Here is a 27,697-nt window from a genome sequence, read left to right on the forward strand (position 1 = left end):
ATTTGTCTAACATCATTTTTGAATAAGACATTATTTTCCATGAATGATCAGTTCATCTTATCGCCAAAATCATTGAAAGAAACTGGAAGTAAGGTATTTTTGAGCAAAATATTTTCAGTTTTGCAGGTTATCTCAGTCCCTCATTCTCTGCTGTGGAAATTATTTTGAGAGCTAGAATAGACATGGGTCGATATCTTATCCGCCATGAACTTATAATTCATGACATGTTGTTGTAGGATGTCCTGTGTGAGCATTATTTTAGTATGCATGGGTGGATTGATTATTTTCTGAAAATAACAGATTGCAATGAAGAAATTGCTTCTGTATTCATGTGTACATTCAATGAAGGAGAGGCCTCTGTCAAGGGATTGAGATTTATTGCCATAGAGAAGTGAATAGCTGAAGTTACTAGGTTGCTATAGGAAGGAGAGCTATTTCCTGAATCTAAGGATGCAAGAAGTGCTAGGGCAGAAATTTACACACCCAACAGATGGACCCCTAAGGGTGGACAAATAGGGAGCTAGATGGATAGCTCTTCCAGCGGAATGGCCCTAGGTGGCATTGTATGTGATGAAATACATTACTTGTGATGGAAGGTACTCAATTTTGCATTCGGTCCATTTTAAACTACTTAGTCATTTATGACATGGCCGTAGGGTAAATGTTCCCAATTTTCTATATCACCTTATTTCTATAAGTGCAATAGAAACATAAAAGGGAGGTAATCATTGTGTTAGTCATCATGGCTTGATAAAATTATTAGTAGAACATTCTCTTAGGGATGTTTCTCAAATGGCATGGGGGGTATTCAAAGATATACTTCAATTTAGGGAGGAAAATGCTCCTATTGTAGAAGAATTAGCATCCCAAGAGGAGGATATTAGAGAGCCCCCATCCCCTAGGGATTTTGTAGAGGATGAACCTCATATTTACAATGAAGCTTTGACTATTGTAGAAGAAATAGTGATGGAAACAACAATTGAGTAGCCCTCCACTCATCAAAGTGGAGCGACATCTTCTAAAGGAAAAGGGAAAGAAGTAGAGACAATTGACGTAGAGAGAGAAACCATAGTGCAGCCTCAAGCAGCGTAGGTTTCTCTTGCAACAAAAAAGAATAGGATAAAAGAAAGTTCTCCTACAGCAACGCCTCTTGAAAGAACTGTTCCTAAAACCACTCTGAAAATGTATGCAAGAAGGACTCGGTGGTGTAAACAAAAAGTTTGAGCAGCAGGAGAAGCAATGGAAGTCATTTCAGTAGAAACATCAGAAGAAGGGCATGAGAGTCAAACAAAGATTAAATCACAAGAAGAACATGGTGCCGACAGACTTTCAAATCTAGCACAAGTAGCAAAACAATTTGGAGAACCTATTGAATAAATCTCATGCTCTCAGGTAACAACTAATAGGCCTCCTTCATCTCTCACTAGTTTGTCTATCGCACTTACATTTTATAGGTAGTGGGAGATAGAGAGGGCTAGGTTACATGGGATTATTGATAAACATTAGAAATAAATTAAAAAGAGGGATAATGAGATTGAGGAATTGAAAGATAAAGTTGACACAATTGCCAGTATGGTTCCTGAGTTGATACAATGTAGGACTCCTCCAAGGGTTTATTCTTTGCATCTAAAAGAACAATATTTAAGTTTTAAGCTAAACCGCATTGTTAGAGACTTTAGTCCTTCTTTAGATACCCTAGAAGAATTTTATAGTGTTTATCAAACCTCTCCAATAGCTGTTAAGAATTTGTTATGTGAATTCTATTTGCATAACTATATTGTAACTTCTGATAGTGAGTGGAATCCCTTGTTCTGATTAATATGAAAAATAGGTTTTAAGGACCCGAAACTTTTAACATAGGAGCATAAGATAGTTCATCAAAAAGCATCCAGACCAGCTTTGAAACAACTTACAAAAAGACTGGCAAAAAGGCCAGTAAACCAAACAGACAACTAAAGAAAGGAACAACAAAGCAGAAAAACTAGAGAAAAGACAAAAAGACAAACAACAACTATAAAGACTTAATAAGATCAACCACCTTATTGACCAGCTGGTCATAGTTTTCCGAAGCAACTTTGAGTTCTTCCATATCCTTGTTTGGCTTCTTCTCAGTCTTTTTGCCTCCGGTCCTTGTTCAAGGTTCTTGCCCTTCTCCCATACCTTCAATGTCAAGTTCCAGCTCCAGGAAATCCTTCTTGTTCTCCAATTTTTTGATGAAAATTTTGGTATTGTTGACCAAGGCCTTCAGAATGCTATAGCTTTTTTCAGCAATACTTTTGAGGCATTTTTCAATTTTGTTGAATTTGTTGTCATTTTCCACCATTCTCTGGTCCGTAGCATTGCCATTGGTTTTTATCTCTATCAGGGCCTTCTCAATTTGCTCGAACCTAGGGTTGAAGGAATCTCTGATCTCTTTGGCTTTGGCAACAGTTTTACTCAAATCCTCAACATATTTTGCCATTGATTTGCCTTCACCAATACTGATTGTCTCCAAAATTTGGACCCTGTGGCTCAACTTCTTATTATCCTCCACAACTTTCTTGTAACTGTTAATTAACCAATCGATGGTGTCCACAAACCCTTTCAAACCCTCAGTAGGAGGATTTGAAGGGGGAGTTTTCTCACTAGGATTGTCCTATTCATTTTTAGGGACGTCACCACTAGTGATCTTATCGACATTTCCACCAACCCTCTGATCAAAACATTCCCCTGTGATCTCCTCCTCCAATTTATGGTCGATGTCAAGATCATTTCTCTGCACTTTATCCTCCAGCTTCATATCATAATCTTCCTACCTCTTCTATTTGTTCCTTATCTGAATGGAAGTTTTAGTTTTCTTTTTCTAAGGAGATTGGGGTTCATCCTTCTCAGAATCCTCAGAGACCTCCTCCTCTGAGGAGGAGCGGATCTGGAAAATCTTTTCTTTATTTTTTTGCTTACCCTTTGAAGAGGAGGGCTTGGTACTCACCTGCTTTCTTTTCTTACCAATTTTAGCTTCGGAGCCTTCCAGACTCTCCTCTGACTCACTCATCGAATCACTTTCAGACTCCTCACCCATAAAAAAACCAGAATCTGACCCTTCCTCCTCAAACTCAGAGATAAAAGGCTGGGGACGGGCAATTTGGTTAGCTTTTAGATGGTCATAAATTAACACCATAAGACCTTGATGCATGGTTGTATCACCCTTAGGGTTCTCTCTATGGGATTTAATGGTAGCATTCATTGAACACAACAAGAAATATGGAATATTAACTTTTTCATCATACCTAAAATGATTAAGCAATACAAAATGGTATCCATACACTTTTGTGAATCTGCCATCCAAGGTAATGTAACACATAATAGCAAACAAAACCTCCCTCCACAACTTAACAAATGCCCTAGGCGGGTAGTAGGTTTACTTAGCTTTACCAAGCACTTCTTCTCCTTTTTCATTTCAGGGTATCTCTCAATTGCCTCCTTGCTCAATTTTCTATCCTTGTAGTAATTCCTTCCTTCCCTGCGAAGACCTGTGACCTAAGCGATGAAGTCTTCATCAATGGAGATTGTTTGATCTCCCATCTTCAGGGTGCCCTTCCTCTGGTTTTTGGAGAAAACATTAGTGATTGTGGCATCCCTCCCATGGCGCCTCTGCATAAACTTTGTAAACCTGCCCTTCTGCAAGATGTTCCAAATTACCTCCTTTTGTTTCCATTCCTTACAGTTGTTGGGTTCATAGCGGCGTCTATTTCCTCCCATTTTTTCGCTTTTCAAAATAGAAGGCTGAGAGTTGTAGAGAGATATAGGAAAGAAATTTCTCGGATCGACCACATATACCCAAAAAGCATGGGAAAAGGTGCCATTTGTCTTGTAATAAATGGTACTGACATTATGATAATTACTAATAGCCCTTCTATTAATCCGTTTAATCATTATTTTGTCCATTTATGATCTTTGGGGCACTATTATATTGATCAATGAAAATGATCGATATGACATCATTGAGGAGACCCTCTTCAGCCTTCTAGGTAATCATATTGTTGTGATTGACTACCATGTTGGCTGCCCAGTCAGCTGGACCATTATCTTAAAGATAAATGTGGGAAATAAAGCATTTCTTGAAGGTGTTGATGAGATCTTTAGCAGCCTTTATTATGTTGTTGATAGTCCACGAAGTCTTAGAAGTTCCTTTTAGGAACTTGATGATGTTATTAGAGTCCCCCTCAATCCATAGATAGGGATAGTTCCATCTTTAAGCCAGGAGAATTCCTTGGAGAGCAGCCATAACTTCCGCTATGTGGTTAGTTTGGCAACCTATAGGAACAACAATCATTTCCTTACAACTCCCATTTTCATCTCTGAGAATTGCACCACATCCCGCTGGGCCAGGTTTGCCTTTGGCAGCTTCGCCAAAGTTTATTTTGAGCCAACCATGAGGGAGAGAGTGCCATCTAGCTTCTAGTCTCTTGTTTTGTTTGGGATCAGTACTACCAGCACTCTTCAAACTCTAGGAGTTGAAAATGTGAGTTTCCAAGGGGTCAGCAGAAGTGAAAGGATCCCCAATGATCCTAATGTTCTCCACAATAGCCCTTTGAATTTTATGGAAAACAATAGCCTGGGTGAGAGAAGTGTCCCTGAAGATGCGGTTGTTCCTTTCTTTCCAGATCCCCCACAGGATGTGAGGGAGAGATAGCTACCACAAAGATCTCAAAGTGGGGTTAGACCAATGATAACTCCAAGAATCAAACAATTCTCAGATAGAGTTAGGAAACACCCATTCCATACAAAAATTCTTAAGAAATCTTTGCAAAATTGAAATAGTGAAGGAACAGTCGATAGCCAAATGGTCCACAGACTGTTCCTCCTTAAGACATAAAGCACACCTATTTGGGAAGCAAAAACCTCTTACCTTAAGATTATCTAAGGTCAAAATTTTGTTTTGAAGGATTGTCCAATAGAAAAAATTGATCTTAGGGATAAGACCCTTTATCGAAGCTTTATACAAAAAGGGATTCTCTAAGGGGGCAGGGGAAAGAACACCATACATTGAAGAGACAGTAATGTTGCCTTTAGGTTCATATTTCCAAATAAGAGAATCTTCCTAATTGTTCAATCAGGCAGAAGACAGATGGTTCTTAAGATTGATAAGGTCAGGGTGGATACTTTTAATGTTCTGCCATTTATCACCTATCCAATACCCCTCAACCAAGGATCCAAAGACTCTAATACAGGGGGCAGCAAAAGGGGCCCAATCAGGGATTTCAATCAAAGGCTTATCAAGTAACCAGGGATCCTCCTAAAATATAACTTTCCTACCATTACCAACTCTCCATTTCACCCCTTTAGCAATGTTGTATTTACACTTAGAGGCATGATTCCAAATATGGGACCCATTAGTACTGAAATCAGAGTTGATGAAAGAGAGAAGAGAAGAAGACAAAAGAGGATACTTACTTCTCCAAATTTTAGACCATTCACTGTCAGAGTGGAACAATATCCAAACCTGTTTAGACAAAAGAGCTTCATTGAGGGTCCGAATTCTTCTCAGGCCCAGACCACCTTTACTTTTCAATCTACAAACCTTGTCCCAAGCCACTGATGCCATTCTTTTCTTTTCCTCAACCCCTGACCAAAGAATTTTTTTTTGAATTTTCTCAATAGCATCAACATACTTAACTGGAATTCTGAAGAGGCTAAGGGCATAAATAGGAATTCTTTGAAGGGATGGTTTAAGAAGTTGAAGCTTTCCAGCCTGACTTAAGAGAGAACCTTTCCAACCATCAAGATTTCTTTGAAATTTATCCACCAGAGAACTCCAAAAGGAATCAGGTGGAGCAATGCCCAAGGGGAGACCAAGATAAGTAGCAGGAAGATTAGCAGTCCGATATTCCAAAATTATGTTGATTCTATGATGTCTTCTCTCAGGAGTGTTGATGAAAAACACTTCACTTTTAACCCAGTTGATAAGTTGGCCAGAAGTAGAAGCAAACTTACAAAGGGTGTCCTTCAGGATTCTGGCTTCCGAAATGCTTGAATCCCCCATAACAATGGTGTCATCCACAAACTATTGGTGGGAGCAAGTATGATCAGAAGAGGAAGGTTGGAGACCTTTAAAAATACCTCTAGTCACCATACTTTCCATGGACCTACCAAAATATTCAGCCATAATAATGAAGAGGATAGGGGAAATGGGGTCCCCTTGCCTTAGTCCTTTGGAGGCTTGAAAGAAGGAGGAGGGAGATCCGTTAACAAGAACAACAAAGGAGGTAGAGGAGATGATTTGCTTGAAGAGGTCCACACATTTGTTAAAGAAACAAAAAGCCAAAAGGACCTTCATGAGGAAAGACCAATCAACCTAGTTATAGGCCTTAGATAGGTTAAGCTTGAGGATACAACCCTGTTTCTTAGCCATAACAAGGGAATGGATATTCTCATGGATAGTTATGATCGAATCAAGAATTTGTCTTCCTGGCACAAAACCATTTTGCTGATGAATAATCAAAGAAGGAAGGACTTTTAGGAGTCTGGAGGTTAGGACCTTGGAAATTATCTAATAAAAAGAGTTGCATAAGATGATTGGCCTGAACTTATCCATGGAGTCAGCACCTTGAATTTTGGGGATTAAAGCAATGAAGGTGCCATTAATCTCTTTCAGAAGTTTTCTACCCCAAAAAATTCGTTGACCCCACTGGAGACATCTTTCCCAACAATATCCCAAAATTATTGGAAGAAGAACATGGGGAAGCCATCAGGTCCAGGGGCTTTGTTACCTTCAAAAGAAAAGACAACATTTCTGATCTCCAAGTTCAAAGGTATAGAAGTTAGGAAGGTATTCTTCTTCTCATCAATGAGGCAAGGAATGTTCCAAAGGAAAGAATTTTGAACATCAACATTGAGGATTTGATCCCTACAAAGAAGATCAATGAAGAATATTTTGGCCTCATTTCTTATCTCCTCCTCCTTAACCAACTCCCCATTGTCCACTATCAATTTTTTGATCCTATTAGCCGCTTTATGTTTGATAGTTGACATATGAAAGAATCTAGTATTCTTATCTCCTTCCTTCAGCCAGAAACATCTAGACCTCTACTTCCAAAATGATTCTTCTTTAGCAATGATTTCATGGTATTTTTTGAGGATCTCATTTTCTTCAGCAATAGTCACAATAGAGAATCCATCCTTCTGGATTTGGACCTGTATTTTATTGAGGTCTTCCTAAATTTTTCCTTTGGCCTCAAAAATATTCCCAAAGCTGGATTTATCCCAAGTCCTTATATTGTCTTTTATGCTTTTGAGTTTATTCACAACTCTATACATGGTAGTACCCTCAACTTGAATGTTCCACCATTCCTAAATTTTATGGGTGAGATCCAGATGAAGAGTCCACATTTTTTCAAATCTAAAAGGAAAGTGCCTTCTTCTATTCATAGGGTTAGAAAAAAGAGCTATGGGATAGTGGTCAGACCCAACCCAGATGTGAGCAAACAGAGAACAAAAATAATGTATGTACCAATCATCAGAAATAAGAGCCCTATCAAGGCGAACTTGAATAAGGTCATTACCAGCCCTCCTGTTAGTCCAAGTGTAATTGCAACCCTGCATCTCCACATCACTAAGAGCCTGAGTGTTTATGAAATCCATGAGGGCCAGTCTGATATCCAACTGAGAAGGGATTCCACCAAATTTTTCCTCCTCTCTCAAAGGGGTGTTGAAGTCTCCCATGACTAGCCAACTGAGGTTCTTGAAGTTGTCCCTTATTTCCATAAGTTTTTTCCAAAAAATGCTTTTGGCTTTTAAGGTGTTACAAGCATAAATATTAGTGAGGATTCAAGAGGTTCAATCTTTTAAATGCTCAAATTTAATGCAAGAAAAATTGCTTTCTTGAATAAGAACATGACCTTTAACACTACTGAGATTCCAAATAGTTGCAATGCCTCCAGAGGCACCTTCCGAGCTACCACCACTGATACTCCCAGATTTAAAGAATTTCAAAGCTTTAACCTTATCTCTACTCATCTTTGTTTCTTGAATAAGAAAATAAATAGGTTTAATATCCCTAATCATATTCCTAATAATATCATTCTTGTGGGGATTATTAAGTCCCCTAATGTTCCAAGAGACAATCTTCATAATTACTTACCAATTCCTAACTCCTTCAGAGTCTTCTGAGTCCCATCTGCTATGTTCTTGCTGGCCTCCTTATCTCTGACTTTGTGGTTTGAAGGTCATCCTGAGGATGAGGAGACATAATCGACATCAACTTGAGCAATTCTACTAGACTTCCTTAATTGGGAAACCAAGGGAGTGGATCCTTTTTTGTTCCCGTGTTTTGGAATTTTCTAATCTGCTTCTTTCTCAAAAACCGCTTCAGGGTTACTAAGAATTCTAGAAATTTCCTCTTCATTACCCCAATTAGGTGATTTGGAATCATGTGAAGAACTATTGACTATTTTAGAGGCTTGGTCTGAATCTGAAAGGTTCATACCCAATATAGCACATTTTTGGGCTTCTTGCATATCACACCTAATCGTGAGAGGGGAAGAGATAGTCTTTTCTTCTTGTGAGCCAGTAATCTCCCCTTCCTCAGATTGTTCAACTTTCTTAGTATCCTTATCCTTATGATCCTCTTCATTGGGAGCTTCCTTACTGGCCAAGGTGTCAGCGATTACCATCTTGGTATTTTCTTTAGAAGATTCATTATGATCTTTTATTTCCTCTATTCGGACCTGCCCTACCTGGGGGTTGTCTTCTTTCATTTATTCCTTCCTCAGTGCTTCCTGGGGGGAGATTAGAGACAGAGGCTGAGGAGAACACTTCCTTATTCTCCCCCAGGGATCCAAAACAGTTGGTATCAACAAGGTCAGTTTCCTTATTTTCTGAATTTTTGACTTGCCATACCTTTTTCTCCAGAGCCTTTTTACTTTCTACTGAAGGTTTGGCTTGCTTGTTCTCCCCTTTAGGCTTGAGAGGACAATGTTTGGTCCAATGACCTGCTTTCTTGCTATGAAAGCAATCAAAGGGGATGGATTTGTATTCAATCTATTATTTCCACTTTCCCAACTTTGACACTATATCTATCTGCTCGGGCATATCTACATCGTGGGCGATCCCTACACAAAATCTGGCATGAGTGAGCCTCCTTCTTGAAGCTGTGACTGGATCTATTGAGAGGAGCTCACCAAAAGATCTTGCTATACCTGAGAAAATACTTTTTGCCCAATACTCAAGAGGCAGACCTGGTAACTTAACCCAAACTGGGACTTGCACCAGAAGAGAATCACTCATGTTTAGATTCAGATGCCATTTTTGAAGGACCGGAGCTGTCTTTCCAACCAACCAAGGACTACCACAAAGAATCCTTATTTTATCTTTTTCATAGGAAAAGGCAAAGGTAAGGAGGCCTTTGGGCAGAGCCAAAATTTCAACATTACCTTTCAAAGCCCATTTCTGTTTGACATAAGCCCTAACAACTTCAATGTTTGGGCGTGGTCCCATGAATTTACGCACCATAGAGTTCGACATACTACTTATGTTATGATCCAAAATTGAATTAGGGATAGAAATGGTGAACTTACCACTAGTAGGGTCTGATATATTCTTGACAGGAGGCAAGGAGGATTTTCCAGATGGTCTAGTTCCAAAGAGGGATGACCACTTTCTAGATTCTTTTCCATTCTCCAAAATAGCTTCACATGGGCTGGATCGCCCGCTAGACCCCCTCATCGTGTTTCTAGAACCCACATTCTTCTCTGGCAGAGTACCGTCAGCTTGCAAAATATCTAGAGGCTTGTCCTTATCTCCCATCAGGCTAGCTCCATCGATCTGGCCACTCCCTCCATTGGAACCAGATTTACCGCCTTGCAGAGAATTTGAATTTTGGGTTCTTCCATTATTGCCTTCTCCACCTCCATGCAAGTTCTCCATGTTTTCCGATAGGAGAAAAGTTAGTGGAATCCCTTGTTATACATTGGTGACATTCACATAAAAACATTAATGTCATGGGTGCAAAATGAAATCAATATGGGGATTCGGGAAAAAACATATAGAAATTTGGAATTTGACTATCCATTACCACTTAGAGATGAAGCCAAGAATCCACATCATATTTATTATGATTGGCATAAATTGTTAGCAAGACCTGATGTAAGGAGCCAGGTGTTACCAATTAGAGAGGAAACATACCAGGAATATGAACATTTGATTAAAATTAAAATGCAGTTGCAATGGACTGTCTAGTTCAGCGTTGGAATAATCTTCCAGAAGACTTAAAATAGGGTGAACCTGGTTCACTGCCTAATTATCATGTAACTATACAAAGATCCCCTAAATACATCCATTTGGGTAGGGCGAAGAGCAATAACTGGCTATCCTTGATATTTCAGCCACCTATCCTTATGTGGCTATTAATGGGATGCAGGGTTGTAGATAAGCCATATGAGGAGGCCACCAAAGAAGCTAGATGGGCCAGACTGGAAAAAATGAAGGGATTTTATTGGAATTTGGCTACAGGAGGGACATGACATGGAACTGTTGGTGACTTGCGAGTAAGTGCTCGAATCATAAATTTTCCTCTTGCTAATGGATTAACAAGACACTAAGTTGGGGGGCATGATGAGATGAGATATTAGCTCCTTTTATTCTTAAAACTCATAAGTTTTTACCATGTTTTAATTTGTATAATGGGATAGTAATGATGTATTAGAGTTTGACTAAATGCATTCCAGATGTTAACCAAACTCATTAAATCATTTTTTGTCTTGACCAATTATTCTTGTTGCCATGCAAATTATTCCTGTTGCCATGTGATTTATTCCTGTTGCCATGTGGATTATCATAGGTGATATCATGTGTGAAATGTATAAGTGTTTGATTAATTAAAATAGATATATGTGTATGCTTGTATGTTCAATCATTTTAATTGCAGTAATAAATAAGATGTTGCAGTGGCAGTTTTTGTGTCATGTCATGAAGGTAGTTATAGATATTCAAGGGGCGGTTAAAAGTTCAAAAAAACAAAGAGAATAATGTGCGTAAGGAGCGGTAAAGGAATAGTAGGGCACAGAAGAATCATTTATATCTATCTTCAGTAAAAATTAAATCTTGTAATATCTCCATGCTATATTCTTGGCTGCGGTTTAGTAGATATCCACGCTTTCAGTGGCTTAATTCCATTTGCTCTGTTTCATAAATATTCTCTGCCTTGTTTCATCAACCTGACCTAGATTGTAGGGTGTTGTTTTAGGTTTCTTTTAAATAAGAGTTTGCGCCTCTTCTCTGAGGTTAGAGATAAAGAGAACTGGAAGAGAGACAAAAGATTTAGAACTAAAGCTGCAGAGTATTTTTATCTTTCCTTCATTTTGTATGTTGTATTGACCTTTGAAAGACAATGAATAAAGTGATGTTATTCTAAGTATTTAGAGTTATCTTTGGAAGCCTGGATACAATTATCCAAGGGGGCCCACTTGGTCAGTACTCCTGTGCATTTGTTAACTTAGTTTCCCTTTTTGCTGCAGTAGTCATTCTAGCAATTGGCTATTCCTACAGCCACTAAAAACAAATCTTGTGACTGTTCCTACAGCCAAAGCAAATAGAGTAATTCCTGTTTGTCAGCTTTGGACTTAGTTAATAGTTCTTTACTTGGGTTTTATGTTAATGCAGAGTTTTCCTGTAGCCATTCAGTTGTTATGATTCTTGCTTACTCATTTCAAATAGATTTAGTTGTTGCAGTAAGGAGGAATAGCTATTGTAGGAACTTAGTGCATATATAGTGCAGACCCATTTCAAGTAATACGTCCCTGGGTTGATAAACAAATGAACTTTAGTTATGGAGATACTAACTCCACAAAGTGAATGTCCAAACTTTAGGTTGAGACTTTAGCTATAGTTATTGCTCCTATTGGTGAAGCAAACACATGGTTCATCGTATAAATAGTCTGCAACCCAAGAATAGGGAAAACTCTTCTCTACTAGCAACCTCTTTTCCTTTGGAGAGAAATAAGGAGAAACTTTGCCTGAAGCAAAGTATTTTTCTCTGTTAGTATACCATGGTGTAAAAGTACTGATAGCAAATAGGTTCTCACTTGGGAATGAATCATCAATGACAATGTCAGAGCCAGGTGTGGTAAGCCTTGAAAGAAAATCTGTTACTACATTGGCTTTCCTTGGTTTATCTACTATTGTAATATCAAAATCTTATAGGAATAACAACCACCTGACTAGCCTGCCTACTACCAAAGGTTTGTTCATTAGGTACTTGATGTGTGCATGATCAGTATGGACAAACACTGGAAACCCAGTGTGATAATGCCTGAATTTGTTTAAGGCATAAACCACTGCTAGCATTTCCTTTTTTCTCACTGTAAGTTCAATTCAACTCCTTACAAGTTCTTACTGATGAAATAGATGGCATTCTCATCGGCTCCTTCCTTTTGACCCAAGACAACGTCAACTGCATAGTCAGAGGCATTTGTATGAACATGAAATAGAAGTTCCTAGGTAGGCCCTTAGAGAATATGTGTTCTAGTCAAATCTCTTTAAGTGAAGAGAATGCATGATCACAAGAATCTATCCAATTGAATTCAACATCCTTTGTTAAGAGCCCATACATTGGTCCTTCTATTTTGCTAAAGTCTTGGATAAATCTCATGTAATATCCTACATGACCTTGGAAGCTCATTATACATTTTTTCTTTGTGGGTACTCCTAGATTGTTGATTACTTCTATCTTGTCAGGGTCCACCATAATGCCCGATTGAGATATATGATGGCCTAAAACTATACCTTTTGTCATCATCATGAAACACTTCTCACTGTTTAGGAATAATTGATGATCTTCACAGCTTTGTAGAGCCTTGTCTAGATTGGATAGGGATTCATCAAATGTTTATGCATAGGTTATAGAATCATCCATGTAGATTTTCATTCTATTGAGAGAGATGTCAGAGAAGATTCTAATAACTTCCCTTTGGAATGTTGCAAGGGCATTGCATAAGCCAAAGGAAAGGACCGAATAAGAATATGTGCCCCTAGGGCATGTGAAGGTAGTCTTCTTTTGATCTTCAGGAGCAATTTTGATCTGGTTATAGCCACTGAAGCCATCCAAGAAGGAGAAATACCACTTCCCTGCTTAATTGTCCAATACTTGATCAATAAAAGGTAACGGAAAATGATATTTCTTAGTGGCTACATTTATCTCTTTGTAGTCAACACACACTCTCCACTTACCTCCTTTCTCAGGTACAATAACCAAAGGAAATACCCATTGACTATCAGAGATGGGATAAACGAATCCTGCATCTAACAACTTTTGTAATTCTTGCTTAACGATTTCTCTTACTGCAAGATTCACTCTCCTCTATGGTTTCTAGATTGGTTTGCATTCTTTATTGATATAAATTCTATGTATATAGAGAATAGGATCCAATCCCTTCATGTCATGATAGTCGCAAGAAAATGCATGTTGGTGGGTTGTTGGGAGTGTTGCCAAAGATTCATGATGGGTTGTGGTCAACTTATTGTTGATATTGAGGAATCTTCCTAGAGAGACTTCTAGTTGTTCAGTCAGTTCTATCATGGATGCTGGACCAATAGTGGGGTTCTTGATTTCATGTGGGAGCAATGCATGCAACATGTGTGTTTGATCTTGGATTTCTGGGGTAGAAGGTGATGGTAACAACATTTGAAAAGGGCATGAAGAATGATTATCTATTTCACAATTTTTCTGGATATGTTGAGATAAAATATCATTCTCATCTTGAAATTGCAAGATAGAACTCCTGATATTACCAATGATATTACTTCAAGGAAAAGTGTCCACATGATGTATTTGACATTACCAAGTGTCTTCCATGTCATTGCAGGTACCGGTGAACATTATATCCTGCCGGTTAACCATATACCGGTGATTGTTTGAACAGTTTACTGATTGCCGGTGAATGTTGCTAGATCTCCAAAGTAGGTGTATTTAGCAGGTGTTGACATCAATGACAAAACCATACTAAAATACCAACAATCTCCCCCTTTGGCATTGATGGCAACACAAGATGGAAAAACCATCAAAGTGCCAAAATAGAAATGCCAAGTACAAAAACCAATTCTCCCCCTGGGAGTAATATGTGTTTATACAAAGATTTATTTACAATACCAATTTCTCCTCAAAAAGATAATGCATTTTTCCATATATTTTTCCTTAATGTTTTTCCATATATCTCTCCCCCTTTGACATCAAATGCCAAAGTCACAAAAAGGTCAAGTTCATACAAAATACCAACCAATTCAATATACCAACTACTCTCCCTGAGAAGTAGCTTCCTCATCAAATACCGGAATAAAAGATTTGTCCATTTAATTCTGTCGGTTGATGACAATCATCAACTGTCTAAGTCTCTACTGGTGGAGGTAAGACTCCGAGCTGATCTCTGAGATACTGAAAAGTTTCCTTAGGCAAAGGTTTTGTAAAAATATCTGCAAGCTGTTCTTTAGTATTCACATAAACCAGTTTTATTTCCTTTTCTTCAACTTTTTCCCTTAGAAAATTTAGTTTGATTAAAACATGTTTTGTTTTAGAATGTAATACTGGATTCTTAGATATATCAATTGCTGTAATACTGGATTCTTAGATATATAGTAATAGGTTCCTTGTATTTTACCTTTATGTCTTTCAACATTTGCTTAAGCCAAAGTACCTGTGTACAGTTTGTTGTTGCTGCAACATATTCTGATTCTGCTGTTGATAAAGATGTACAACTCTGTTTCTTACTTAACCAAGAAAATAATCTCTTTCCAAGAAAGAATGCTCCTCCAGTGGTGCTCTTTCTATCATCCACATCTCCTATCCAATTTGCATCTGTGTATGCATATAGATCAAAATTTTCATCTTTAGGATACCATAATCCAAGATTTGCTATGCCTTGTAAGTACCGGAAAATCCTTTTTACTGCTGATTCATGATTTTCCTTGGGATTACTTTGAAATCTAGAAACTATACATACTGCATTCATAATATCAGGTCTAGTTTGTGTCAAATACAGTAAAACTCCTATCATAGATTTGTATCTAGTTGGATTAACAGGTGTAGATTCATCCCTTTGAGATAATTTGTCATTTGTAGTCATAGGTGTGCTTACCGGTTTAGAGTTCTCCATCCCAAATTTCTTGAGTAGTTCTTTCAAGTACTTAGATTGACTCAAAAATATGCCTTTATCAGTATGTAAAATCTGCAATCCTACAAAGAATTTTATTTCTCCAATCATAGACATTTCAAATTCATGCTGCATTTTAAGAGAAAATTCTTTGCATAATCCATCTTCTCCTCCAAAGATTATATCATCAACAAATACTTCCATAATCAAAATGTCATCATTAGTTACTTTTTAATATAAATTGCTATCTGCATTTTCTTTAGTAAAACCAATTTTTAAAAGATACTTATCCAATCTTGCATACCAGGCTCTTGGAGCTTGTTTTAGTCCATACAGAGCTTTTCTTAATTTTCAAACCATATCATTGTTATCTGTCAAAGGAAATCCATTAGGTTGTTCAATATAGACTTCCTCTTCAAGATCTCCATTCAAAAATGCACATTTAATATCCATTTAATAAACTTTGTAATCCTTGTGAGCTGCAAAGGCCAAGAATAATCTAACTGCCTCAATTCTGGCTACCGGTGCAAAGGTTTCATTGTAATCAACTCCTTCTTTCTGAGAATATCCCTTACACACTAGTCTTGCTTTATTCCTGACAACCTTACCATCTTCATTGAGTTTGTTTCTAAATACCCATTTGGTTCCAATTACATTTTTATTTTCAGGCCTGCGAACTAATGTCCAAGTATTATTTTTCTCAATTTGTCCTAATTCTTCTTCCATAGCTTTAATTCAAAATTTATCTTCACATGCCTCATTGATAGATAATGGTTCAATTTGAGAAATAAGACATACTTCTTCATTCGCCAATCTTCCTCTTGTCATGACTCCTTTAAATTTGCTTCCAATTATCTGATCTTCAGAATGATTCAGTCTTACATACCGGGGTGTCTTAGTCTGTTGTTGTTCTTCAATTACTATGGTATCCTCTGATGATATCGGAGTAATTGGATCATCATTCTGTACCGGTGGATTTACTGTTGGTTCATTTGTCATAATTTCTGTTACCGATTCAGAGTCTATATACCTTGAAGTTCCTCTGAATTGTTCATCAATCTTTACATTTGTACTCTCAACAATTTTCTGTAATCTTTTATTAAAGCATCTATAAGCTTTACTCTTAGATGAATAACCAAGAAATATTCCTTCATCACTTCTAGGATCAAACTTGCCAATATACTCATCTCTTCTAATATAACATTTACTTCCAAAAATTCTGAAATACTTAAGAGTAGGAGTATTACCAAACCATAGTTCATGAGGGGTCTTACTAGTTTCACCTTTGATGTGAACTTTGTTGAATGTATAGATAGTAGTGCTTACTACCTCTCTCTAGTACACATGTGGTAGATTTGCTTCTGATAACATACTTCTTGCTGCATCCAAAATAGTTCTATTTTTCCTTTCAACAACTCCATTCTGTTGTGGTGTCCGAGGTGCTGATAACTGTCTTTTGATTCCATTTACTTCACAGAGTGTATTAAAATCTCTAGATGTGAATTCTTCTCCTTGATCTGATCTTAAACATTTAATTTTCTTAACGGTTTCATTTTCAACCATTGCTTTGAATAGTTTGAACTTCCCAAGTGCTTCTAATTTTTCCCTGAGAAAAGTAACCCAACACATTCTAGAATAACCATCAATAATTAGCATGAAATATCTATCACCTTGTAAGCTTTTAGTTCTAGCCGGACCACATAAATCAGTGTGAATTAAATCAAGAGCATTATTGGATTTTTCTGGAATACTTTTGAAACTAGTTCTAACTTGTTTTCCAAATTGACATTCCTTGCAAATTGTATTCTGAGGTTTCATAATTTTAGGTAGATCTCTAACTGCCTTAGAAGTACTGATTTTTACCATGCAATCAAAATTTACATGACATAGTCTTTTATGCCATAGCCAACTTTCATTTATATGTGCAATTAAGCATGCCTTTTCACTATTATTCAAATGAAAGATATTACCTCTAGTCTGATTACCGGTTGCAATTTCCAAACCAATTCTATTCATGATTTTGCATTTTCCATTTTTAAATTGTAACTAAAAACCTTTGTCAACTAATTGACCAACACTTAAAAGATTATGTTTTAATCCTTCAACATAGTAAACATTGTTAGTGTTATGTTTACCATCAAGAGATATTGAACCCTTACCTTTGATTGAATAGGCTTTGTCATCTCTGAATCTTACTAAACCTCCATTGTATTCTTGAAAGTTCAAGAATTTGCCTTTGTCTCCAGTCATGTGATGTGAGCATCCTGAGTCAATAATCCATTCATCCTTTGATTCAACTTTATCTGCTAGGGCTTGTTCTACTGGTTGAGCAATAGGTACCGGTTGATCTTCTATTATAGCAACAAAGACCCATCCGTTGTCTGCTGGATCCTCATCGGAATCATCAGTCACACCTTTATCAGCAATGTAACAAGATTTATCTTTGTTTTTCTTAAATCTGTATCTCTGATATTTAGGATTAGGTTTGTATGTCCTTCTAGCTTCTTCTCTTAGTCTAGCATGTCTATCAGGGCATCTTGAGGCCATATGACCAATCTTATTGCAGTTGAAACATTTAAAGGGTGCTTTACCTTCATACTTACTTCCAATTGGACCTTTCGACATTTTTCTTGCAAATAGTGCTTCAAGTTCTTCAAGCTCTTCATTCTCCTTCCTGGTTTCTTCAAGTTCTCTTGCATAAAAGGCTCTCCAGTCTGATTTGTCAAAATATGGAGCAGATGATGTTGATGCTTTGAAGGCCAAATCAGTTTTTATAGTAGCAACAAGACCAAATTCCTCAATTTCAAAAGCTGAAAGTTTTCCAATCAATGTATCCCTAGTTACTGATGTATTAGGCATTGTTCTCAACTCATTAATAGCAGTAACCTTCATTTTATATGCCGGTGCAAACCTCTTAAGATTTTTGAAACAATCTCATCTTCACTCAAGGTTCCTCCATAACATTTGATACCTAAAACAATTTCATTTACTCTTTCCATAAAAGCAGAAATTCTTTCATCTTCTTCCATTTTCAGATGTTCATACCTGACTCGGAAGCTTTCAAGTTTTGCAATTTTGATTGTGGAATCCCCTTTATTCAGTGTTTCCAAATGATCCGAAATAGATTTTGTAGTAGATCTATCTGATAATCCCATGATTTGTTGATTTGATAATGCGCTCAAAAGTGCTTCTCTTGCTTTGCAATCATTTTCTTCATCTTTAGCTAAAGTAATAGGAGCAGGCTGACCAGCTATAGCAGCAGTATAACTATTCTTAGTAACTTCCCAGATGTCTTTACCAATGCAATTCATATGTGTCTCCATTCTAATTTTCCATATTCCATAGTTGGTTCCATCAAGTTTAGGACTATCCTTTCTGAAATAATTAGTAGACATTGGATCTCCTCAAGTTGTTAAACTTCTGCAAAAAAAGAGGACTAGGCTCTGATACCAATTGTAGGTCCCGGGGACAACTGAGGGGGGGGGGGGGGGGGGTGAATCAGTTGTCTAATAAATTCAAACCAAAATCTTATTAACCAACTTAATGCTTAATACCGATAAGACAGTTAAATGTGCCGGTAAACAGTGTTAACAGGAAATGTTGTACTGGTAAGAATTAATGCATGAAACATAAGCACAAAGTCAACCACAACACATGACACAAATATTTGTACATGGAAACCCTGTAAGGGGAAAAACCACGGTGGGAAACCTTACCCACAATCAGATGATACTACTGTAGATAGTAAGTGTACAAAGAGAGGTTTGCACATGCAGAAAGGCCAACAGCCTAGAGCTCACTGCTCAAACACAAATGGGAATCACACTGACTACAGTTGGATGGTTAAATCCAATGAGAATGTACTGCACAAAATAGCATCTTCATATGTTGGATTCAGTATCGGTGTAATGCTGATATGCTTCTACAAAAACCTAACTTCACCTTCAAATGATGTCTTCGTGTATATCTCTGCTTGATCTCACATATATCCTTCCTTAAATCTTTTTTGCATTCCACAATTGATCTTACAAATAAGATCTTACATTTATATCATACACTAAGACCAATTTTAGTAGGTCGGCTCTACAAGATATTACAATAAAACATTTTACAAATAATACAATATTCGATGCAATAACCGAATGAACATGTCGGCTTAATGCTTTTATAACAATAATAAATCATCTCCATAGCGTGCCATGCTGATCTGGAAAAGATAAACCTGCCGGTGTAACCCTAGATAATCTAGACCTATTTGCCGGTAAAAGAAAATATGCAAATAAGAATATACCAATGATATTACTTCAAGGAAAAGTTTCCACATGATGTCTTTGACATTACCAAGTGTCTTCCATGTCATTGCAAGTACCGGTGAACATTATATCCTGCCGGTTAACCATATACCAGTGATTGTTTGAATAGTTTACTGATTGCCGGTGAATGTTGCTGGATCTCCAAAGTAGGTGTATTTAGCAGGTGTTGACATCAATGACAAAACCATAGTGTCTGGTATGGTGTATTTACTTTCATTGTGAGCATTTAGATTAGGTTTTGTTTTGCAAGTTGGGTGTGTTTGTAAATAGTTTGTAAACTTGCTTCTCACTGTCCAGTTTTGGACTGGTTTGAGTCAATGGGTTCATAACTCCATTCCCCATTGGGGAACCATCATGAAACCATGGGGAATGAGAGTGTAGACCTTGTACATTACTTCAAAGCAAGCAAGGCCCTTGAAGATGCAGGGAGGCCATCTAAAGACCCACTCCTAGGTGAGACTGGATTGTGCCCGACTAGGAAGGGTTAAGTTGCAGAGGTCTTGGAGAGCAAGGAAGGACAAAGGAGGAGGTACCCTTTGGAGGAGTTGTAGAGGGGTGAGTGGAGTACCATTGGTGTGAAGGAGGAGCTTCTGCCAATCCAGACAAGGTGGCAAGAACATCAAACCTACACTATGACCTTGGCAGGCCTAAAAACCCTTTTTAAAACCCTTAAAAACCTTAAAATCCACCTAGGGTAGTGTACAGATACTTGGAGGCCCAAAACCAAAAAAATACTTGAGCCCTTGCCAAATGAATAGTAGGTCTTTTGGGAAGTTTCACAAGCATATGCATTGTTTGCAAGAGGGAGCCCTAAAAGTCCGGGTAGGAGGCCTAATTGGGCACAATCCTTGTAGCCCTATTTTGTAGGTAAAAGACAAAATAGTGAAATCGGTAAGGAGTTAGAAGTTGAAAACCTCTTGGGGGCACATGAATGCATGGATAACCATGTCCAAGACCTATCCTATCCTTGCTAGGACCTAAGAAGGTGTGGAACAAGCCAAACCCTTATTAGCCTAAGTAAGGGTTCTTTGAGTCTCATGAGTAGGTGAGACCTTAGGAGTGAAAATTCAAGTTGTTGGTGGGTGGATTGGGCAAGGTCAGGGGATTCCACAAGTAGAGGAAGTCCTAGAGACCCTAGGGTGTGGTTAGAACACCTAGTGATCCAAGGAAAGGATCCAAGAGCATAGACTAGGCTAGTCTATCCCAAACCCCATCCCATCAGATTGGTATCAGAGCAAGTTAAAGATTTGGTGGACTGTGCATGTCTCTATATACTAGTGAATCAGTAGGGGAGAGCAGAATGGTCACTAATGCAGAGCTGGCTAGGGAGGTAGAAGAGCAAAAGTTGAAGAATAGACTCCTTGAAGAAGCTATGAGTGAGATAAGGGACAAACTGTAGGAAGTGGTGGATCAGAGGACACATGGACCTTGGGGTGAAGACACCAAGGATAAAGGCAAGAAAACCATTGACATAGATGACATTATACCTGAACCAGATCCCTTGTTCAATGAAGAACCTTTTGTAAAGGCTATTAAGGCTTTGAACACCAAAGCTTTTGAAAGATTGCCACATTTCAGTGGAAGGATGGACATTGATACTATCATGGAATGGATTGAGGGTATGGAGAACCACTTTGAGTGTGAAGGAGTGATAGAGGCTCAAAAGGTTAAGGTTGCCAAATCAAGATTAAGGGGAGCAGCTTTAACATGGTGGAAGTATCTACAAGAAGAGAGAGTTAGCATGGGGAAGCTACCTATTGCCAATTGGAAGGCCATGGTGAGTAAGATCAAGGAGAACTACTTACCAGAGGATTATGAAGTCCAAATTCATAAGAAGAGATAGGGATTGAAGAAAAAAGACCTTGATGTGACCTCCTACACTGAATAATTTCAAAAGCTTTGTCTTAGATCCAATGTCCAAGAAGATGAATCTATCAAGGTGGCTAGCTATCTAAGCAGCCTAAAGTGGAACATTCAAGAGGAGATAAGCCTATGGACTCCTACCACTGTCCAAAAATGTCATCAACTTGCTGCCAAGGTGGAAGAGAGGAACAAAAGGAAAGGAGACTCTAATAACAGGGGTAGAGGCAGAGGTAGAGATCAAATGAATTACCGAGGTGGTTACCAAAGCAAGGCAAATGATCAAAGGAACCAAGGAGAAGCCAAGTTGACTGAGCATAGAAGTGAAGCCAATCTCAAAGGGGGCCATTCTAGAGGAAGAGGTGCACAAGGTGGTCCAAGTAGGGGTAGAGGTACCGGCAGGGGTAACTCCTACTTTGCAACTATGAAATGTTACAATTGTGGTCAACTGGGACACCCGACCTATAGATGCCCTGACAAGCCTACATCATCAAACAGTGGAAAGAGGGTTGCTTATGCACATGAAGACACATCAAGCAGCAAGACACCTAAGGTGGACCATATTGAATAAGAGGTTGGAGAAAATCTAATGTTCAATAGGGTCTTGATAAGATAGCCAGTTAAGAATGAACCTAAGCATAAGAGAGCATTGTTTAGGGTGAGATGCAAGATCCTTGGTAAAGTTTACAAGGTGATAGTTGATTCAGGGTCATCTGATAACATAATATTAGAGGAGGCAGCCAAGAAGTTGAAACTCGCAAGGATACCCCACACTAACCCTTACAAGGTGACATGGTTGAATCAAGAGCAGAGTGTGCTAGTCAATGAACAGACTTGGGTAGAGTTTTCTATTGGAGGATACAAGGATAAGATCCTTTGTGATGTATTACCCATGGATGCCTGTCACCTATTACTAGGTAGACCCTGGCAATTTGATAGGAAGGTGATCTATGATGGAGAGGAGAACTCCATTTCCTTCAAGAAGGACAACAAAACCTTTAAGATTAAGTCTTTGACAGAGAATGAAGAGGGAACCTCAAGAACACCTAGTGTCTTATTGGCTACTGGTAAAGAGTTCTTACACTTGCTACATGAGGAGGAAACAGTGAGGTGTGCCATCTTTGTGAAGCCAAAGGAGGAGGAAGACAAGTTGCAGGTAGAGGTACCCAAGGAGGTGAAGCAAATGCTGCAAGAGTATAAGGACATAGTAAGTGATGGAGCACCTGCAACACTCCCACCAAGAAGGTCTATAAGCCATCAAATAGACTTTGTTCTTGGTGCATCCCTACCTAATAAAGCTGCATATAAGCTCACACCTGACCAAAACAAGGAGGTGGCAAGGCAAGTGCAGGAGTTTTTGGAACAAGGACTGATCAAGAAGAGCATCAGCCCATGTGCAGTCCCAGTAGTGCTAGCATCAAAGAAGGGAGGCGAGTGGAGACTTTGCACTGATTCAAGGGCAATCAATAGGATCACCATAAGGTATAGGTCTCCTATTCCTAGAATAGAGGATTTGATGGACTGTTTAGGAGGTGTTATGTATTTTACCAAGTTGGACCTTAAAAGTGGTTATCACCAGATTAGAATTAAGGAGGGTGATGAGTGGAAGACTGCTTTCAAGACCACAGAAGGGTTGTATGAATGGCTTGTGATGCCATTTGGACTCACCAATGCCCCAAGAACCTTCATGAGGTTGATGAATGATGTGTTGAAGGATTTCATAGGTAGGTTTGTGGTGGTGTACCTAGATGACATTCTCATCTATAGCAGAACCAAAGAGGAGCACCTTGAGCATTTGAGGTTAGTCTTAGAGAGGTTGCATGAAGAGAAGTTATTAATCAACCTAGAGAAGTGTGACATATTAAAGTAGGAGTTGGTCTACTTGGGATTTGTGGTGTCTAAGAGAACCTTGAAGATGGATCCAAGCAAAGTGGAGGAAATCTTGAATTGGCCTGCCCCTAGAACAGGGACTAAAGTTAGGAGTTTCCATGGTTTAGCCCAATTCTATAGAAAGTTTGTGACGAACTTCAGTGGCATATGTGCACCAGTCCTTGATACTATAAAGGGAGGCCTAAAAACTAAGTTCAAATGTACTGAGTAGGCTAATAAAGCATTCCAATTATTGAAGCAAGAAGTAGCCACAAAACCTATCCTACTCCTACCTACTTTTGACAAGCTATTCACATTGGAGTATGATGCAAGTGGAATTGTAGTAGGGGGTGTATTGAGTCAAGAGGGAAGACCTGTGGAATTTTTTAGTGAGAAGCTCAATGAAGCAAAGAAGAAGTACTTAGCCTATGACCTAGGGTTGTATGCATTAGTGCAGTCTCTTAAGAAATGGAGGCATTACCTACTTCCAAAGGAATTTGTGGTGTTCACAGATAACCAGGCGTTGAGTTACATTAACACTCAAGAGAAGCTTAGCAATAGGAATTTGAAATGGATGGAATACCTCCAATCCTTCACCTTCACCATCAAGCATAAGAAGGGGCAACTCAACAAGGTGGCAGATGCTTTAAGCAAGAAGTTGTTGACAGTTCAAGAGTTATAATTGCAGAGCATAGGAATAGAAGGTTTCAAGGACCTCTATGAAGGAGATGAAGACTTCTCATCAGCCTACAAGGTTTGCAAGGAGTTTGAGAACCATTTCCATGGTGAGTATGTAGATTACACTCTCCAAAATGGTCTCTTGTTCAAAGGTAATCAGTTGTGTGTGCCAAGGGGATCCATGAGAGAAAACCTCATCCAAGAGAAACACAATGGTAGTCTAAGTGGACACTTTGGAGTCAACAAAACCTTGGATTTAGTATAGAGGTACTACTATTGGCCCAATTTGCCAAGAGATGTGAAAAGGTATGTGGAGAAATGTGGTGTGTGTCAAAGGGCAAAAGGAGGATCAAGTAATGTAGGTCTCTATCAACCGTTACCGGTCCTTGATAGGCCTTGGGAATGTATAAGCATGGACTTTGTAGTAGGACCCCCCAAGACAAAGACATGTATGGACAACATCTATGTGGTAGTAGATAGATTTTCCAAGATGAGCCATTTCATTCCATGTAGAACTACACATGATGCTAGGTATTTTGCAAATCTCTTCTTTAAGGAGATTGTAAGGATTCATGGACTTCCTTTAAGCATTGTTTCAGATAGGGACAACAAGTTCATGGGCCATTTTTGGCAAACATTATGGAGGAGACTTGGAACTAATCTCTCATTTAGCTCAGCTTACCATCCACAAACTGATGGTCAAACTAAAGTCATTAATAGGGTGTTAGGCAATTTGTTGAGGTGTTTAACCAAGGAGTATGGGTAGACATGGGATATAATCATTCCTCAAGTAGAGTATGCATACAATGACAGTGTAAATAGGACCACTGGAAGAAGTCCTTTTGAGATTGTCTATGGTAGACATCCAAGGGGAGTGTGTCAACTCAAGGAACTTGGTTCCATGGAGATGAAGAGTGGCCAAATAGAGGACTTCACTCAAACCATCAAAGAGATCCAAGAGCAGGTTAAGAAAGCCATCCTTGAATCCACTCAAAAACTGAAGGCCAAAATGGATGAGAAAAGGAGAGAGGTTCAGTTCAAGGTGGGTGACTATGTGATGGTCCATCTGAGCAAGGCTAGAATGCAAAGTGGTAAGCCTACTAAACTACAAATGAAGAGGGTAGGACCTTGTCGAATTCTGTCAAAATATGGTGAGAATGCCTACAAGGTTGATCTTCCTTCAGACTTAGCCATTTCACCAGTCTTCAATGTTGCTGATCTGATAATGTATAAGGGAGAGATAGCAGGGCAGACTGAGAACCAAGCCAAGGTATTACAAGACTTGGATATGAATGCCTTACCTCAAGTGAAGTAGCCTATAGCAGAAGAGATCTTAGAGTCAAGGGTCAAGAAGTCTACTAGACACCAAGACTACATGGAGCACTTGGTAAAGTGGGCAGATCAACCTGTGTCTAAAGCTACTTGGGTTGAAGAAAGCAAGTTCAAGAATCTAGGCATTGATCCGGCTCTTCTCACTCCCCTAGTTACTTAGTTTGTGAAAGAGGGGGAGTATGGTGTAGGAGCACCCTTCAAAGGGCTCCCACCATTTTCTTTTGATTGTGTTCTTTCTTCTTAATGAAGCCATTGTATATAAAATAAGGGCCATGTGCTCATTGGTCCTAGTTAGGGTCCTAGTTGAGGTCCTAGGGTCATAAGTCAAAGTTGAGTTTTTCTTGAAAATAGAGGGTATGTGTGCCTTTGTGGTGTTTAGGGTCCTTCTTAGCATGGAGGTGTCCTTAGGAGAGCCCAATGTGGGCCTAGGAGTCAAGAAAAGCAACATTGAGAAAGTTGCTCAAAAGTTGCAAAAGTTGCATGACAACTTTTCAAAGTTGTTAAGCAACTTTTCCACCTAGTGGTCAAAATATTTAGTTTAGTGTAGACAACCCTAATATGGGAACATAGACTAAGGAAAGGGTAGTATAAGTAGTTGCAAACCCTAAGAGAGGGGGTTTGATGTCAGTTGTTGTATGGCCCAAGAAAAGTGACTTGACTGTGACTACAATTTTGTTGCCAGTCGACACAAATGGAGTAAGACAAGATCATTAATGGATTGATTTTTGAAGTAAAACTATGTTGAGTGTCTTGTATGGTGTATTTAATTTCATTGTGAGCATTTAGATTATGTTTTTTTTTTTGCAGGTTGGGTGTGCTTGTAAATAGTTTGTAAACTTGCTTCTCATTGTCCAGTTTTGGACTGGTTTGAGTCAATGGGTTCATAACTCCATTTCCCATTGTGGAACCACCATGAAACCATGGGGAATGAGAGTACAGACCCTGTACATTACTTCAAAGCAAGCAGGGCCCTTGAAGATGCAAGGAGGCCATCTAAAGACCCACTCCTAGGTGAGACTGGACAGTGCCCGACTAGGAAGGGTTAAGTTGCAGAGGTCTTGGAGAGCAAGGAAGGACAGAGGAGGAGGCACCCTTTGGAGGAGTTGTAGAGGGGTGAGTGGAGTACCATTGGTGTGAAGGAGGAGCTTCCACCAATCCAGACAAGGTGTCAAGAACATCAAACCTACACTGTGACCCTGGCAGGCCTAAAAACCCTCTTTAATACCCTTAAAAACCTTAAAATCCACCTAGGGCAGTGTACGGACACTTGGAGGCCCAAAACTAGAAAAATCCTTGAGACCTTGCCAAATGAATAGCAGGTCTTTTGGGAAGTTTCACAAGCATATGCATTGTTTTCAAGAGGGATCCCTAAAAGTCTGGGTAGGAGGCCTAATTGGGCACAATCCTTATAGCCCTATTTTGTAGGTAAAAGACAAAATAGTGAAATTGGTAAGGAGTTAGAAGTTGAAAACCTCTTGGGGGCACATGAATGCATGGATAACCATGTCCAAGACCTGTCCTATCCTTGCTAGGACCTAAGAAGGTGTGGAACAAGCCAAACCCTTATTAGCCTAAGTAAGGGTTCTTTGAGTCTCATGAGTAGGTGAGACCTTAGGAGTGAAAATTCAAGTTGTTGGTGGGTGGATTGGGCAAGGTCAAGGGATTCCACAAGTAGAGGAAGTCCTAGAAACCCTAGGGTGTGGTTAAAACACCTAGTGATCGAAGGAAAGGATCCAAGAGCATAGACTAGGCTAGTCTATCCCAAACCCCATCCCATCATAAATGGTCATATCTCCAGACCTGCATCCTTTGTAAGCATCTGTATTAGGTAGCCATGGTCTTCCCAGTATAACAGAATATCCTTCCAAAGTGGCTTTAGGAGATAGAATGATAAAGTCTGCTGGATATTCCTAGGAATCTAGGGTGACAATAAGTTCTTCAACAACCCCATCCGGCGTGACTGTGGAACTATTAACTACTTGCAACACAGTAGGGGTGTGTCTTAGAGCTGTAATATTCAAATTCTACATCAAGCTTTTGGTCATTACATTTATAGCAGCTCCCAAATCTATAAAATCATTTTTAACCAACACCCCATTAATGGTTATTTCTACTACTAGACTACCATAATTAGAATACTTAGGAATGATAACCTTTCCCAACATAATATCTGTCAAATGGCCTATAACATGGACATTTTTTGAATATTTTCATCTCCTGCTTGGTTTCTTGAGACACATCTCCCTTATTGCTTTATTATAGATGGGAACATCTTTAATGACCTGGAATAAGGGTATTTTAACACAAACATTCTTGAGCTGATCTAGGAATTCAAAGGTTGGATCTTCTTCTAGTTCTTTGACTACTAGCCTATGAGGAAATGGAGGGTCTAGCTCACCTATTTGTGATTTCTCAGCTTGTCCTCTAGAATTAAATTATGCACGGCCTAAGGGTGGTCATTTTCTAACTGTTCCTCCAAATCTAGAGGAAGTTCAATGATAGTTGGCGAATGAGGAAACCTCAAGT

Source organism: Cryptomeria japonica, chromosome 7, assembly GCF_030272615.1.
Source record: "Cryptomeria japonica chromosome 7, Sugi_1.0, whole genome shotgun sequence".
NCBI lineage: Eukaryota > Viridiplantae > Streptophyta > Pinopsida > Cupressales > Cupressaceae > Cryptomeria > Cryptomeria japonica.